Genomic DNA, 17,726 nt, shown 5'->3' with positions numbered 1-17,726 from the left:
GAGGGCAAGACTGTCTACACAGAGCGATCCAAGGATTCTACAAAATGCAACAAACACCCCTCTTGGCGCCAACAAGTGAATTAACCAAGGTTGTAAGGCACACATGCAATATTAATAGTATGTAGTGATCATATTAAAAACTCAATTCCACTGCTAGTCACTCAGAAAAGCATCACTTCTCAGGAATAAACACAACAAAACACGCAGAATTTATACGCTCGGAATTCCAAGGGTCACTGATAAAGATGTGTAACTAAATAATAACTCGTGTTAATGACTTAGTAAATTTGACACAGCAAGGATGTCCATCCTCCCTAACCTGGTATCGAAGGCTTAAGTTTCTTTCTGTCAAAAAGCAAACTGCAAGCTCGTTTGTGGAAGTGGATTATTCCATGGGCGAAAAACTAATGCAAAATGAATTGCCCATGGTCGAGAACCATAACACACGGGGACACAGCCTGCAGAGTGTGGGGGAAGTCAGGGACTTCCTAGACGTGACACCCAAATACACAGGGAGAAATCACTAAGCTACTTCATCAGAATTAATTGTTGCTCTAGAAAGATACGTGTTAGGCAGACGTGCTCAGGAGTAGTTGGCCGACACAGAACAGATTCCGTGTTTTGGGGTGTGTGTGTGTGTGTGTGTTTTAAGACAGAGAAAGAATATGAAGTTGGGTGGGTGGCTGGGGACATGGAAGGAAGTAGTGAAGGGGTAAATATAAGACTGAGATATATGGGGGCTGGAGAGATGGCTCAGCGGTTAAGAGCACCGACTGCTCTTCCAGAGGTCCTGAGTTCAAATCCCAGCAACCACATGGTGGCTCACAACCATCTGTAATGGAATCCGATGCCCTCTTCTGGTGTGTCAGAAGACAGCTACAGTGTACTCAAATACAAAATAAATAAATAAACCTTTACAAGAATGTCTTTCCTTTAAAAAAAAAAGACTGAGATATTTTAAAAAATAAATAAATAAAAATTAGCCGGGGTGGTGGTGATACACACCTTAATCCCAGCACTCGGGAGGCAGAGGCAGACGGATCTCTCTGAGTTCGAGGCCGGCCTGGTTTACAGAGCAAGTTCCAGGACAGCCTGGGCTATGCACGGAGAAACCCTGCCTTGAAAGGCCAAAATAAGTGAAGAAATAAATAAATTAAATAAAAACCCGATTGAAGTAAGTAAGAAATAAGTCACGCCACCCACCCACGCATCCACAGTCGTTAGGAAAGGCAAAACAGAATGCTTATCCTAAGATCAAAAAGGCTGGGGGTTGGGGATTTAGCTCAGTGGTAGAGCGCTTGCCTAGGAAGCGCAAGGCCCTGGGTTCGGTCCCCAGCTCCGAAAAAAAAGAACCAAAAAAAAAAAAAAAAAAAAAAGGCTGACCACACCCAGGGCTCAGGAGGACTAACCCTGGGTCACTCATACCCTGCTGGTGGTGCGGGGGCAATTCTGTGGAGAAGTTCGAAAGTAGCTGACCTTCCGGGTAAAGGGAAGGAAATCTATGCTCCCATCATCACCTGTGAGCTAGCAACCTGGCTGGAAATGGTCCCAACAATGGAAGCAAGCCAGACACCCTCCAGCCATAAAAAGAATCTACTTCTAGAGGAACAACGAGGACGGACAGATCAGCCTGCTGGTTCTGAGCGAAGCAACTAATCTCCCAAATTGCAGGTCTGACTGTATTTATTCAATGTTCTAAGTGACAAAATTAGAAATCTGGTGATCTCGGGTCAGTGACCAGCAGGGAAGGGGTCAGGGAGGAGTGAGTTCAGAAAGGAAATGATTACCAAAGGGCAACAGGAGGGAAGGATGGGGTGGGGGAGGGGAGCTGCACCCAGGAGCGTGGTGAGCCTAGCTAGCTGGGCCACTGTTGCTGCAGGTTGTGCAAGGTGGACTGGGAAGGGTCCTCATGAGGATCTGAATTGGAACTCTGAGCCACCTCAGAGTGGAATAACAAAATAAGGAAGCCAGGAGGGGGTGTTGGGGATTTAGCTCAGTGGCAGAGCGCTTGCCTAGCAAGTGCAAGGTCCTGGGTTCGGTCCCCAGCTCCGAAAAAAAAAGAAAAGAAAAAAAAAAAAGGAAGCCGGGAGGGAGAGATGGCTCAGCGGTAAGGGACAGCGGATGCTGAGTAGTCTAGGACTTGGTTCCCAGCATCCACTTGGCAGCTTACAACTACTGTAACTCCAGTTCCAGGGGAATCTGATGCCCTCTTCTGGCCTCCTTGGATATAAAGCTACACAGGTGGCCCCCAGGCATCTAGGCAGGCAACAGTCATATACATAAAACAGAAATAAATAACATTTTTAAAAGGCAGTTAATGGGGTTGGAGAGATGGCTCAGCGGTTAAGAGCACTGACTGCTCTTCCAGAGGTCCTGAGTTCAATTCCCAGCAACCACATGGTGGCTCACAGCCATCTGTCGTGGGATTCGATGCCCTCTCCTGATGTGTCTGAAGGCAGTGTATTCCCATACATAAAAAAATAAAAATCTTAAAAAGGGAGCTAATGAAGAGCTGTCGTTTGGATTGGGGGATGTAATCCCTTGGGTTTCACAGTAGCATCTTTATACTTGTATTCAGGTCTCAGGGGAAGCAGGAATCGGCTTGGGCAGACACTGGTATCCCTGTCTACGTTAAGGCTAAACCTTAGCCTGAGCCCATGGTTCTCTTTTGTTCAGAGTCAGAGTGAGTGGTTCACCCGCTGGGGCCACAGTCAGGCTGTGGCTTATGGACAACTCAGCACAAAGAGCTCACCGGGGCGTTTACACGGAGTGCAAAGAATGAATTCTTTTCCAAGGGAAAAGAGGGGGGAAAATTCCCATGTAGCACAGCCAGTCACCCACCCACGTGTCCGTAAACACAGCCCTGATCGGGGAGTGTTGTCCGCCATCACAGGGGTTCTTGTACTGCCGTTGTTTCCTCCCACTGGACTGCAAGCAAGGAACCTGTGCAGAATCCTCAGGGCAGCGTGTGGCCTGTGGCAAATGCCACTGCCTTTGTTCCGGTCACTAAGGCTGGCTGACAGACAAGCTGTGCACCCGAACATCTCCTGTGGCCCGCCCTTCCCTGGTGTGTCCCAATCTTTGGGACAACGGGATGCTCAGGGCATCCATCAGCCTGGGCATCCAGGATCTGTCTGCCGTGTCTTTCCCATGCTTTTTTTTTTTTCCAGTCATAATTATAGACAGAGCTCACTTGCACAGACTAAGGGCGGTCATTGTGACATTTCTGCACACATTCACAGCCTCTCGTCCTCTCCTTCTGCTTTCCTAATAATTCTTTTACCTCCCAGTTATCTTTTGAAAAGGTTTCCGCATGAGAAAAAAAAAGCACGAATTGTCTGTCTTCGTCCCCTCAGGTAGCCTAAAACCCCTGGATTGGGTGTGGGGTGGGGCGGGGGGCAACAGTTTTCAATTGCCAAGTGTCCATCCTTCCCAACCTGATGGCAAAGCCATACCCTGTCGGCGAAATTCACCACAACAAATGATGCTTCTCACTGCTTCCCTGGTTTCATGGCACATCCTGACTTGAAGGAGTTTAAGCACGTGCAGACATTCTGTTTGTAGGCCGTCTAAGTAGCCCTGAGAAAAGTCAGCAGTAGCCAAGAATGCTTGTAAATCATGGCTGTAGGCAAGTGTCATTTCTTTGGGCTCCCTCCGGATCCCAAGGCTTTTAACAAAGGCGAGAGAGTCTGAGGGGAGGAGCTGCGTTTAACTGATGCTGAGGCCCCGAGGACCAGGCATTCACGGGCAATTTGTTTTCTAGGGAAACTCCAGGAGCTAAGCAGCAGGCTATGAGGAATAGCCCAGGCTCCTGTGAGGGTACGGGGTGCTGACAGGAACACACTGGGGAGGACTCCCAGGTACTGAGTGCAGCCAAGGAAGGCAAGCGCCCTGTATATCCCAAAGAGCAGCTAGCTCCCTTCAGGCTGAAGAGGCTTGTTGGCAGCCTTGGCAGGCCAAACAGTTTCTAGCTTGTCATTGCCTTAGCTCCTGCTGGCTGCTGTAGGCAAGCATCCACAATAAACATTGCTGTTGGGAGCTGGGGAATCTCCCGTATTAGCTTCATTTTAGGACAGTCTTAGGAGAATCTAAGAAGGCCAGCGGGGGTCCCACGAGGATGTTTGGACAGCACAGCAAGGGAACAGAGGAACCCCAGCTCTGGTGTCCTCTGAATAGGGGTCCAGAATAGACCAAACCTCCGTCATTTGGGGGAGGGGGGAGCTACTCAGGTGTCAGGTTCAAGGTTCCTGGACAGAATCCAGCTGGCAGTCACATAGGTGCAAATGAGATAGGTGCCCTGCCCCACCGGGGGTTTCCCCATGCAGCAGACCACGGCTGCCGAGTCTTAAGTCCGACTCCAGCTCGGGTTATAGGGGACATTCAAGGAACCTGTCCCCGCCTCGCCCACTTCCAGGAACTGTTTTGTTTCAGACAATTCCTGACCCTGCCCAGGGCTCCTATCACTCAGAGGCAGAGGGACAAGGATTTGGTTAAAGGGACAGCCAGGAAAGCCCGTCATTCTGTTGTAAGGAGCAGTTGTATACCGAGTGCCATCTTGAAGTTCTTATCGTATTGAGCTGTACAGGACAACTTTTGCACAGGACAACAACTCTGTCAGTTTTCTACACCCTAAGCCCCTCAAGCCACTTTGTACTTCTCCCCTCTCCCCAGTTCTAGTCTCCTGCATGGAGTTGCCTGGGAACCTGCATGGACACCTACATCTTAGCTCCCTGACCCTGTAGAAACCGCTTTAAGAGCTGCAGAGGCAGTACGCGTACTTGGCCTACACCTGTAACCCCGCCAACGGCAGGAGAATGGCGAACGGCAGACCAGCCTGGGTTACACAGTGAGATCCTCCCCAAAACTGAAATATAAGGGACATGCTGCCAAGCTTCACCCGACAGGGACGGCTCACGACTGTCTCCACAGGGCTTGCTACTCCTCTGTCCAGACGGCGCAGGGAGCCTCCTCCCGCTCAGGGTTCTGAGTATTCTCCCTGCTGCACGAGCTCAACAGAAACTTTCTAAAGCTCCGAAAAACTGAAACCAAAACCGTGCAAGACCCAAACAACAACAATGATATCATTTCTACCTTTTTTTTTTCTTTTCTGGTGTGTCATCATGGTCATCATCATCACCACCACCATCATCACCATCACCACTGCCGCCACCACCACACCACCACCACATGAGGGGAAGTAAGCCCCATTCCTTAGACTCAAAGAGACAACCCTCCCAGGGGCCCTGAAGTCAAAGGAAGGAGCATAGATATTTTCCCCTCTCAGTGCCAGCCTCCCTCTCCCCACACAGAGAGTGCAGGAGCACGGACTGACTCTCCACCCTTGCCCTGGGAGCCAAGAGGGGCCAGACTCACCTCCTACCCCACTTCTGGTCTCTCCCAGGCCCTGCAGCTGCCCTCCAACCAGTCTACCTTCAAAACAGCCGGTAGGGATGTTCTAAGGCTGGAAGGGTCACTGGCTGCTCATTGTTTATGGGCGCCATAAAACTGACATTCAGAAGGAGGGGGGAAGGAGGGGGACACACTTCCTTTATGACCCAGGAGGACAATAAAGTTATATGATTAACAGTGACTTTGCCTGGCCTTCTTAAAGTCACAGGCCCTCAGGGTTCGCCCTGCTGGGAAATCACACCGTCTCTCAGCAGCCAAAGGACGGGCAGAGGGCATTTCAGTCATCAGCCAGCCAAGGTGCCAAGGACTCCGATGTCCTGGAGCCAATGTCTGGCAACTGCCTTGGTTCGGGAGCCACCAGGCATGAGGGAGAGGGATGTGTGTACAGCATTGTTCTTGGGGTGGGGGTGGGGATCTGTCCTGGTCTGTGTGGTTGTGATTTCAGGGTGCACAGTACTCTTTCTTTTCCCCCAGCCCCCCACCTTCTTAAGAAGCTGAGCAGAGGGGTACAGAGTGGTGGTCAGTGTTCCTGACTGCTGATGAGGAAAGCCACAAGCTGCCTGCAGCAGGTACGGGAGGAACGGACATTGCTACATATGGACAGGAGATGTGAGAGGCTGCAGGGGAGCCAGGGAGAGGCAGAGGAAGGGCCCCACTGCACAGGAGCAAATGAAGGAAGCTGGTCGGAAAGGTTCCAGCCACAGGACACTCTGGGAAAGGAAAAACCATGGAGACAGGGAAGATGGGTGGTGGGAGGCAGCAAGGAACAGTGGACACACACACACACCACACAACACAACACACACCACATACCCCACACATACACCACACACCACACACACACCACACACCACACATCACACACCACATACACCACACATGCCACATACACCACACACACCATATATACACACACCACACATACACACATGCATACCACACGCACACCACACACACCACACACACCATATACACACCACACATACCACACATACACCACACACCACACACATACACCACACACCACACACACACACATCATACACACACACCACACATACACCACACACATAACATATACACCACATACACACCACACATACCAAACACACATACACACACCATATACACTACATACACACAACATATACCACATCACATACACCACACACATGCATACCACACGCACACCACACACACACCACACACACCACACACACACACACCATATATACACCACACACACACCATATACACACCACACATACCACACATACACCACACACCACACACACACACACCACACACCATACACACATTCACACACACACATCACACACACACCACACATACACTACACACATTACATATACACACATACACACCACACACACCACACACACCACATATACCACATACACACCACACATACTAAACACACACCCCACACACACCACACACACACCACACCCACACCACACACACACCATACACACCACATATACCATACCACATGTACCACACACACACACCACATACACTATACTACACACACACCACACATACACATCACACACACACCACACACACACACCACATACAATATACACACAGTACACATGCACACACACACACACACACACACACACACACACGCACGCACACCACACACACTGCAGACCACAATGGTTTTGACTCTCAGATGCTAGTCTCAGTGACCCCCCCCCCCATCCTCGGCTTCCTGAGGAGGCGGGGTTGACTACAGGTGCCATCAGACTTCTGGAAGCCTGGAAGGTTAAAGGTATCCATTATGAGGCCTCACTGGGGGACCTCGAATGGCTGTGTATTTACAAGAACTGGAGAGTGTGTAAAGCCAAGAGTGGCTGCAGTGAACTGTGGACTTCAGAGAGTATGAGGGATCTGTCACTGAGGGTGAAGGGAGGTGGGGCGTGGATAGGAACTGCACTTTCCATTCAACTTGGCTGTAATTTAAAACTCTCAAGCCTATTCACTGGAGATCAGTGGAAGGTGGAGGGAGACCACACTGCTTACAGAAGCAGCTACAAGGGATGCTGAAGGGTGTCTGGGGAGCAGGGAGCAGGAGTGAGACAGAATGTGGACATCTGTCCAGCCAACATGAGCAGCAACAGAAAAGGAAAAACAACTAAACCTGAGATCAGCAAAACAACAACAACAACACAAACAAACAAACAAACAAGAAACCCAAGCGCCCTCAAGGCCAAGCCTGTATAACCTATGACCGCTCCGTGCTATGGGGAAAGGTTTTGTTGTAGATGTTCTGCTGAACATGGCCAGCAGAATGTGTGTATGTGCACATGTGTATGTGTGCGTGTGCGCATGCACCAGTGTATGTGTGTGTACACAAGTGAGAGAGTGTGAGCACATGTGTGCATGTATGTATGCATGTATCTGTGTGTGCACCCCCATGTGAGTGTGTGTGCATGTGTGCACGTGCCTGCCCACTTGTGTATGTGTGTGTGCATGAGTGTGTGAGTGTGTGTGTGTGTGTGTGTGTGTGTGTGTGTGTGAAGGGTGGTGTCGGTGAGAAATGAAGACGAAGAGAGTAGGGGCAAGAGATGTCCAAGAGTGAGCCCGGCTGACATAATGAGGCTATAAGGAGAACTGAATAGCTGGGGGAGGGAAGACCATGAACTAGACAAGTTTGGGGTAGGAGGCAGGGTTTGAGGACCTGAGAAGAACCAAGATGCTGGTGTGGACTCTGAAATGTGCTTGTGATACTGAGGGAGCCTGGAGCCAGCGTGTGCTCTGATATCTAATGGGCACCCCAGGTGGCCACTTGTCCCCTCTGCCAGTGATAAGAGAAATGGTTCCTCTGGCAGAGGGGAACTGGCTTTACGAGTTCCTGAGGTATGCTGGCTTTTGTCTGACAGAATGTGGGGGAATGGAGTTTCCTTTGGACTGACAAGGTCCACCCTAGCCTCATCCTCAGATGTGTAACATGTGTGTTCAAGGTCTAACAAAGCAAATTCAAGGCAAAGAAGGGCTACACAGTGAGATCCTCAGACAAACAGACAGACACCAGCCTGCCAGTCAGCAAAGTAATCTGCCTAAGGGGGAAAATATATAATATATATATATTTGTGCACCCAGTGCATGTAGTACCTCTGGAGGCCACAAGAGGGAGCAAAATCTCCTGGCATTGCAGTTACAGGCAGTTACGCGTTACCACGGGTGCCGGGACTTGTACCCAGGTCTGGAAGAGCAGCCAGTGCTCTCAACCATTGAGCCGTCCCTCCAGCCCCAACAAGACAGACTTTAAGAAGTCAAAACGATTATAATACAGGCACTAAAATCGGACCTTCCAACACATGATTGTCTGTGCGTCCAATTCTAGACTCTTATTAGAAAATGCCTGTCTTGAACCATTGGCTGAGCCGATCGGTGAGACTTGGGTGGGAAGTCTCAATCTAGTAGAGATGTGGAGGTACTCCAAATCCACTGATACACTGAAAGCACTCGCAATCACACTGAAAGCACTCGCAATCAATGTTGCAGATACTTTCTTACTTTTCTTTTGAAATTGACCGGGAGAAAACAATCCGGTTACTTAAAATCAACCCCAAAGGAAGACAAATGTATGGGGTTCTCTCCGCCCATACGGTGTAGTTTGTTTAATCCTGATGTCAATGCCATGAACCAGGGTGGCAGAATGGAAAGGAGCTTCCTAAGCGGTTGGCCTAATGCTGTTTGTACCCTAATGCTGATTTGGGGCCCCAAGACAGGTGCCCCAGAGATGAGATGTTGATATTGGGTGACCCTGTCCGCAGTAAATTGTGATTGGTGAATAAAGATGCCGACAGCCAATAGCTGGGCAGAAGAGAAACTGGGTAGGGCTAAGGTTTGGTGGGTTTGGGAGAAGCAGAGAAAAGCTGCCATGGAACAGAAGAATGTGCAGGAGAGGAGAAAGGAGAAGCTGACGCCATGGGTTAGCTGAGCCACGAAAAAAAAATGGCCACGAAGGCTGGCCAATTGGAGCCAAGAGCAGCCCAGACGGAACATAGAAATTAGTAACGTAGTAACCATAGAAATTAGTATAGGAAAGTGGAGGGTTGAGGGTCATGGGGAGAGCAGCAGGGTGGGGCTTTGAGAAGAGAGAGACTTCCTTCCAAAACCAAGAGGGGCGGCATTTGGACAGACAGCTGTCAATCCTAGCACCGTGAAGAGCCTATCCAGTTCTTCAGAGGCAGAAAAATCTTTACTTTTGCAGGTTTTCAGATAGTGACAGGAAGTCCCCACCTTATGATTCAACCTGGCCTAGTCACCATACCAAGGAGCAAGGTGGCATGCACCGGGCAGGACTGTAAATTATCTTATAGTTACAAGGGGAAAGGGGCTGGGCTGGTTTCTCCACTAATATCCGAGTGGTCTAACCATTCCCAGCAGGGTACTGCCAGTTCCCTCCACAAGGGGGCGTGGGAGGGAGGTGTCCCGTCCCCCCACCCCCCACTACCGCACCTGAGTCTTAGGGCAACAGTTTCCTGATCTAACTCACAATCAGAGCAGACAGAGCAGTTACTGGGAGTCTAGAAAGAGCTGTGTTGAGTGGCAGTCTGTTTCTGCGAAGGTGCCATTGTGTTCTGAGCAAGTGTGCACTCAGCAAGTCTGGCTGTCACAGTGGGGCGGGCGTATTTAGAGAGAAGGCTGGATGGTGACTGTTAGCATTCTGTCTAAGCTCTGCCCCACAGTTACCTGGCAACAGCCAGATATGCCTGACACTATGAAAGGAGCTGTCAGCCCCCTCCTCTCTCTCTTACTCTCTTGCTCTTGCCTTCCTGTCCCCATTCTCTCCCCATCACCTTCCCCCATCTCTCTCCACGTGCTAATGCCGGCCTCTCCTCTTCTTCCTCCTCCTCCTCCTCCCCCTTCTCCCCATCCTTTCCTCCCTCCTCCCCTTCCCCCTTCCTCCTCCTCCTTCTCTTCCCCACTCTTTCTCTTCCTCCCCTCCCCCTCCTCTTCCTCCTCTCCTTCCTCCTCCTCCTCGTCCCCCTCCCCTCCTCCTCCTCTTCCTCCTTTCTCTCTCTCTCTCTCTCTCTCTCTCTCTCTCTCTCTCTCTCTCTCTCTCCCCCTACCTTTCTCTGCCCCTATTACCCTCTTAACTCCCTTCCCCATGCCCTGAATAAACCCTATTCTATACTGTACAGGTCAGGTGGCTGGTCCCTCGGGGGAAGGGATCCCTCAACATGAACCTGCTGAGGCAGCCCCTCCCCCATACTTCCATAGAACATATCCCCCCTTCTCTTTATCTTTTTATAAACATATCAGTGACCCCCTATGTAAATTGATCTGAGATGGATCACGGCTTTAAGACAAAAGGGGACTGGAGAGGTGGCTCAGTGGTTAAGAGCACTGACTGCTCTTCCAGAGGTCCTGAGTTCAATTCCCAGCAACCACATGGTGGCTCACAACCATCTGTCATGGGATCTGATGCCCTCTTCTGGTGTGTCTGAAGACAGCGACAGTGTACTTATATACATAAAATAAATCTTTAAACAGAAGCCGATTCTTGAGAGTCGATGAAGTACTAAAGGTTAAAGAAAACATGTTGCTTCCCATGTCATCAAATTCACTCTCTCCTCTGATGACCTCATTCAGAGCACGGAAAAGGTGGTGGGGGAGGGGCACGGGGTGGCAGAAAATACTCAGGACCGGAGAAAACACAAAGTAAACCATCATAAAAAAAAAAAAAAACAAAAACATGAGCCAGTTTAGAAGTGGCCAAAAAAGCTTAGAACACATTTCACCAAGTAAGATATTCAGACGTCCATGAGCAAATGTCCACAGTTAAGGCCCTCACAGTGATCGTAGCCACCGAGCCCCACGTTAGAGGTGACTTCCCTCCGGTGTCCACCCACAGGAACTTAGACGGGCAAGCATGTTCAGCAGCCCAGAAGTGGTCAAAGGCCTGTGAATCTGGAAACGGTAGCACTGAACCAGAGAGTCCAGACATCCAGGTGGGTGGCACACAGTAGGGCTCTGTACTGGTGGCCCTAGGGAGCTGGCAATGTAAGCTGCCGAAATAGGTGGAGACGGTGGATTCTTACCGTGTGTGTTTGGGGAAAGCTATCGAGGTTGGTGGAAACATCTGTCTTGCCTGGGCTGCCGCTAGCTAGCCTTGATCAAACTCCTTAAGTGGCACCCTGTGGAACTGAGCGTTCATTCAGGTTGGATCTGGCGGAACGCTGTGTTCTGTTGGACCTCAGAGATGTCTCAGTACAGAGGTCGTTGGACCATGCATGGACCTTGAAGCACTAGGAGTATTTGTTCTTATCCAAAAGGAACCCTGCCGTTAGTCAGGAAGGCCACTGCTTGCCACCCACGTGTCTGGCAGTGGCCTGCTGCTGGCTGCCCTGGCTGGCTAGACCACCCTGGAGGAGAAGCGTGAGCTCGCAATTTCGGGAACAGTTATATTTTGCATTTTATACGCTGCACCCGATCTGTTATTTAAAAAAAAAAAATAGTGCAGGCAAGGGTGATTAAGGGCATGTTTCTGAAACCTAAGGGCCTTAATGCTTTGGGCTGAAACTGCACTAAATATAGAAAATATTATTAAGAAACATTATTATCGTGCACGAGCAACACATCTGCCTTCAAATTCAGAGCAGTAACTTGGCTTCCGAGCAAAATCAGAGCCCACACTCCATGTGCCGCTTTGGCCCTGAGGGAGCGTCCCTGCCCCACTGAAATCCCACAGTTTTGTTGAGACAAGATTTTGCCCATCGGTTTGCCCGGGAGGTTACTTTAAATGATAGCTAGGATTTATTGAGCGTCTCTAAGTGGCCAGCACTCAATAGGCATTTTGCATAAATTACATCATTTACCCTCTGAAGAACCCTGCGGGGGTGTCTATTTTAATTCCTATTCTGCACAGGAAATGGACCCTCATGGGGCGAGATAGTTTTCCTAAGGCCACTTCATGCAGCTGGCGGATGAATGCAGCTTCAGATGGGCCCTTTATTCTTGGATTCCCTATTTTCGGGTTCAAAGCTCTAAATCTGGCCTCCACGAAAGGGATCTATCCGCAGATCACTCAGGGAGGTTATCCAGAAAGTTTTCCAAAGGAGGGGAAACTGAGGCACGTTTGTGAGGAAGGGACCACTGTGGAAATAGGAAGATTAGTACTCTGGGGTCCCTTTGGGCTCCTGCATTAGCGATAGCAGAAGATTGTCCTCTGGAAAAAGATGTCTAGAGGGTTGGCTATCCAGTACTCCTGGTCTTCCCTGATCAGAGGAAGTCCTCCGGCGGGAGGGGTGGGGGGATGGGACGGGACACAGGGATGGAGAAGGATGTGGCTGGTGGGTTTCAGAACTGCCTACTGAGTTATGGGGACTTTAAGGATAGGTGGGGCTGGAACTCCCATGCCTTGCAGGGAACCTTCAGGCCCTTCCCCTCATGGCTATTAGACTTCTAAAAGGAATGAGGGGCTTATTCAACTCCCCGGGATATCTTGAAACAGTTCAATGCAACATCCACCCCAAAACATGCATGAAAATTCAGAGCAGTATTTCAAGCAACAGTTGCAACCCTCAGGTGTGTCCCCTGAAGAAGGGAGGGGTCAAAATGTGGCCCACCCTCGAGGCAGCGTCGGTCACCCCCAGATTGAATGGTAGAGCAGCTTCGTGATACACAGAACGTGTGGCCCGCAAGATGCCACAAATGCCACAGTGGCGTATCTGAAACAAGGGAACTAGACAGATCTTCAGACAATGCAGGCTCGAGCCGGGGAAGGGAGGGGTTACAGAAACGGGGACTCGGGGCCCACAGGTGCGGGCTTCTATCGGGTAATGGAAACATTTGGGGATAAACAGTGACGATAGATACACAATGAAACACATGCAGACAGCTGGCTCCACTGCAAGCTGAACCAACCAGGGGTGTAGCAGCATGCAAATTATGTCTGAGCAAACAAGGAAGCTGAATGCAAATTCCCAAGGGATGGACCTCAGCCTCTGTCTTCTAAGATAAGTGTGCACGCCAAGCTGACAGGGCGGCTGTCTCTGGTCCACGAGGACCTGGGAGAATGCTCTGCGTGGCAGTGCCTGGAGTTCCGTGGACGCGCTATAGACATCCCTGGAGCTTACTCAGGGGCACCTTCTGGGGCTAGGAGGCCTCTGTTGTAGTCACTGAGACACTGTGCACACAGTGTGTGGGAGCATGCGCAGGTCGAAGTTTCACCCTCACGGACACATGGCTCCTTTGACCTGGTCTTCCTAGATCTCCAGGGAAGGCTTGCCACTATCTCGACAAGGAACGGGGAGGGTGTGTGCCTGTCCCCAGCAGGAATTCTGAGCACTATCTACCACTGGCTACCTGCCACCTGTACCCTGCCCTCTGTCCTTTGGAAACAGTGGTGGTGGCAAGGCAGATGCTGTAAACAAGGGCTCGGGACCTCCCCTGCACTCTAGCCTACAGGGAGAGCATCCTAGCCCCACGCCCAGTGGAGCTGATAGCATATGCAGATGGGACTGCATAGGACCTGCCTCAAACCAGCTGGATACCACCAGGCTGACAGAGTGTGGCTGCACAGGCCGGACCTGGACTCTAGAGGAAGGCTGGGGGAATGGAGTGTATACGGACAGAACCCACAAGCTCTCTGCCGGGTTTAGAAATTGAAGATGCCCAGGTTGAACGTCCCCAGGTTGAGCGTGACTCAGTGGTCAACAGCTGCTGTGTCTTGAGAAAACCATGGGCACAGAGCTCTTCCAGGGATCCCAGGGGCGCTACAGGTCCCATCGGCTCGAGAAAGTCTGACACACGTTGCTTTGCACCTTGCCTTAGGCAAGAAGTGAAACAAGTTTGCTTCCCTGTGGCCGCTGTGCAGGGGTGGCAGCCTCTGCTTTGGCCTCTGTCAGAGGGCGGCTCAGATGGAGTATGTTTGTTTCTTTCATAGGACCACACTATGGTCCTAGATGGGTCTGAGGGCTCGAGGTTGACATGTGGCTAGTACTGTGACATCCTTGTCTCTCTCAGGCAGGTACACTGCAACGGGCTGTCAACCACAATGGTATATATTGTCATTGAGAAACCTCAGTTTGAGCTGCTTAAAATAAAAATGGCGGACCACGGACACCATTGACACAAAAAGGCCTGTCCGATGGCTTCTGTCGCAGCTAGTGACTTTATTTCCCTCATAAAAGGAGAAGCGGACTAGAAGCAAGACTGCCTCCCAGTGCTAGGTAAAAGGACCCCTCCCCCTACTCCCCCTTTTGCTGCCTTCCTTTCTCCATTTTTTGGAAGATCTGGGTAACCCAGCCTCAGCTTGAAATCTCAGACTCAGGCTGTCTCCTTTCCAGCCTCCCGAGCAGCAAGGTAAACACAGACTTCCATACTCATCTTCGGAGAGAAGTCAGTCAGTCTTCCCCGGCTAAGCCCACCCAGCAGGAGCTGTAGTAGTCTCTCCAATTCTGCAGTCAAGACTGGCCTTTTTTGTTCTCTGTGTAGCCCTGGCTATCCTAGAACCTATTCTGTAGACCAGGTTGGCCTCCAACTCACAAGAGATCTGCCTGTCTCTGCCTCGCAAATACTGGGATCAAAGGTGTGCCCCACCACCTCCCAGCAGGCTTGTCCTTTTCTGTTGAGGAGAAGTTTATCGCTGCTGGCCACACCCACCCTGCTAGCATTCCCAGGGAAGCAGCCCTCCTATACTCTTCCCTCGCTTAAAGGGAGCTCACGCTGACTGTGTGAGGCAGGTGCTTTCTGGTTCTGTCCCATCCTGGCTCATTGAGAAGATTCATCCCTCATTCAGCGTTCACTCTGCCATCCTGAAACTAGGATACACACGGGGAGCCTTGGTCCTCTGCAGCGCTGTCTGCTCCTCAAAGTCCTTGGTCACTCCCATGACCCCTGCTGTGGGAGGAGCTTTGGTAGCCCTGGACCAGCTCAAGTGTGCCCTCCGCACCTGCCATACACTAACCCTCCAGGGAGTTCAGCTCTTACACCCCAAAGGCTCGACTTATACATAGCTCTGGCTTTTGTTAGAGTCAGAATTCGACTCCAGTATGGCTTGGCTCCACAGTTACACAAAACCCCATTCTTTGAGTAAGTATCTGGATTGGCTTTTCCTTCACAAAAGTCACATGTATTGTATGTGTGTATGTGCATGTGCATGTGCATATACATATGTATATGATGTATATGTAATGTATATGATGTATACAATGCATATGTATATGATGTAGATGTATGTGTGTATGATATATGCACATGCATATGATGTATATGTATATGATGTATATGCACATGATATATATGCATATGATGTATATATGTATATGCATACAATGTATGTGTATATGCATATGTATATGATACAGATGTATGATGTATATTTATATGTATATGCATACAATGTATGTGTATATGCATATGCATATGCATATGTATACTATGCAGATATATATGATGTATATTTATATGTATATGATATATATGTATATGCACATGTATACAATGTATATTTATATATGATCTACATGTATATGCATATGCATATGATGCAGATGTATATGATGTATTTGTATATGTATATGATGTATATGTATATGTATATGATATATATGTATATGCATATGTATATGTATATGTGTTTGTGTATATGATGCACATGTAAAACATATATGTGTGTGTGTGTGTGTGTGTGTGTGTGTATACACATTTTGCAGTGGTAGGAATTTAACCCAGGACCTTATACATGCCATGTGACCAACTTTAAGCTTCTGCAGCCTTGATTTCCCCACCAGGATGGACTGTGAAACCTTGAACTGTGAGCCGAGATGAACCCTCTTATCAAGGCTACAGGATAGACCCTAATTGTGACTCTTCGATGCATCAAGAAGCCTCACGACTCAGGAAGTTCAGGAGAGTTCACCAAGAGCTACCAAGGAGCTGGCCAGAGATGTCATAAAAAGACACTCACGGTCAGTAATCACTAGGGAATCACAAATTAAATTAAAAAGAATCGCAAATTGAAACCGAGGCACTCTTGACTTCTGCAGCCATCAGAGTGACAAGCAGTTACAGAGTTCCAAGAAGGGAGCCAGCTGGACCATGGATGCTGGAAAAGGGAAGCAGCAGGCGTGGATGGAGCTAAACGTACACTTAACCCCATGACCCCACAGTTCCACTCAAACCACACTCCCACTCTCTAATCCACAGCAGCCTGACTCATAAAAAATGACCCAAATGTCCATCAGGAAATGACAGAAAAACATCAGGATGACAGCAACTATCGGGCACAGTGGCCAGTGTTCACACCACCGATGGGTCTCAGAAGCCTCATGTGGACTCACTTCCTGGGTCAATTTTTTTCTGCATGAAACTCTGGAAAGGGGCTGGGGAGATTGGCACAGTTGGTTTAGTGCTTGCTATGTAAGCATGAGGCTCTAAGTCTGACTCCCAGAATGCCCATAAAGAACTGGGCATGGTGACACATAGACAGACAGACAGACAGACAGACAGACAGACAGACAGACACAACACACACACATACACATGGACACACACACTGACATAGACACACACACACACACAGACACACACCAAGACACATGCACAGACACATAATACACAGAGAGACACATACACACACACATACACACTCACAGACATACACAGACACACACAGGCACACAGATACACATACACACCCAGTCACACAGACATAGACACACACACACAGAGACACAGACACACATACAGACACACACATACTGACACAGACACACACACAGACACACACAGACATACACAGCCACACACATATACACTCACAGACATACACAGACACACACAGGCACACAAATACACATATACACCCAGACACACAGACACGTAGACAGACACACACACACATACACACGCACTGATACAGACACACACACATACGCACACACACTGATACAGACACACACACACAGACACACCCAGACATACACAGACACACACAGGCACACAACACAGATATACACACAAATAGACACACATACACACACACACACCATGCCCAGGGCTGGATAGGCAGAGACAGGAGGATCTCTGGGTTCACTGACCAGCCATCCCAGCCTAGTCAGTGAGAGACCTTGTCTCAAGAAGCAAGATGGAGGCTTGTGACGAACCAGCTCATGAGGAAGGACATCAAATGGACGTTCAAGTCTGGGCTCCACACGTATGCACAGAATCAGAACATTACCGCCCCTCCTCCCTAACACTTTGCACACACTCTGGGAAACACTGTCTATTGGATAGTTTCCAAAAGTAAGGCAGCCGTTGACCGAGGCAGC

The 17,726-nt window shown here is 49.5% G+C and overlaps 1 protein-coding gene across 12 annotated transcripts in view; it reads right to left on the bottom strand.

Annotated features, from left to right (window-relative positions):
* Pde9a (phosphodiesterase 9A) overlaps nucleotides 1–17,726 on the bottom strand; it is a 92,066-nt gene that overhangs the window by 40,652 nt on the left and 33,688 nt on the right. For 4 of the 12 annotated variants that reach the window (XM_087596809.1, XM_087596812.1, XM_087596810.1 and 1 more), the window contains exon 1: nucleotides 5,374–5,514. The gene's annotated coding sequence lies outside the window, so the exon portion shown is untranslated. 12 annotated transcript variants of the gene reach the window in all.

The sequence above is a fragment of the Rattus norvegicus genome, chromosome 20 (assembly GCF_021556685.1).
Source record: "Rattus norvegicus strain SHRSP/BbbUtx chromosome 20, alternate assembly SHRSP_T2T, whole genome shotgun sequence".
Classification (NCBI taxonomy): Eukaryota; Metazoa; Chordata; class Mammalia; order Rodentia; family Muridae; genus Rattus; species Rattus norvegicus.
Note: the sequence above shows the minus strand (reverse complement) of the source record. Positions and strands in the feature narration are given on the sequence as shown.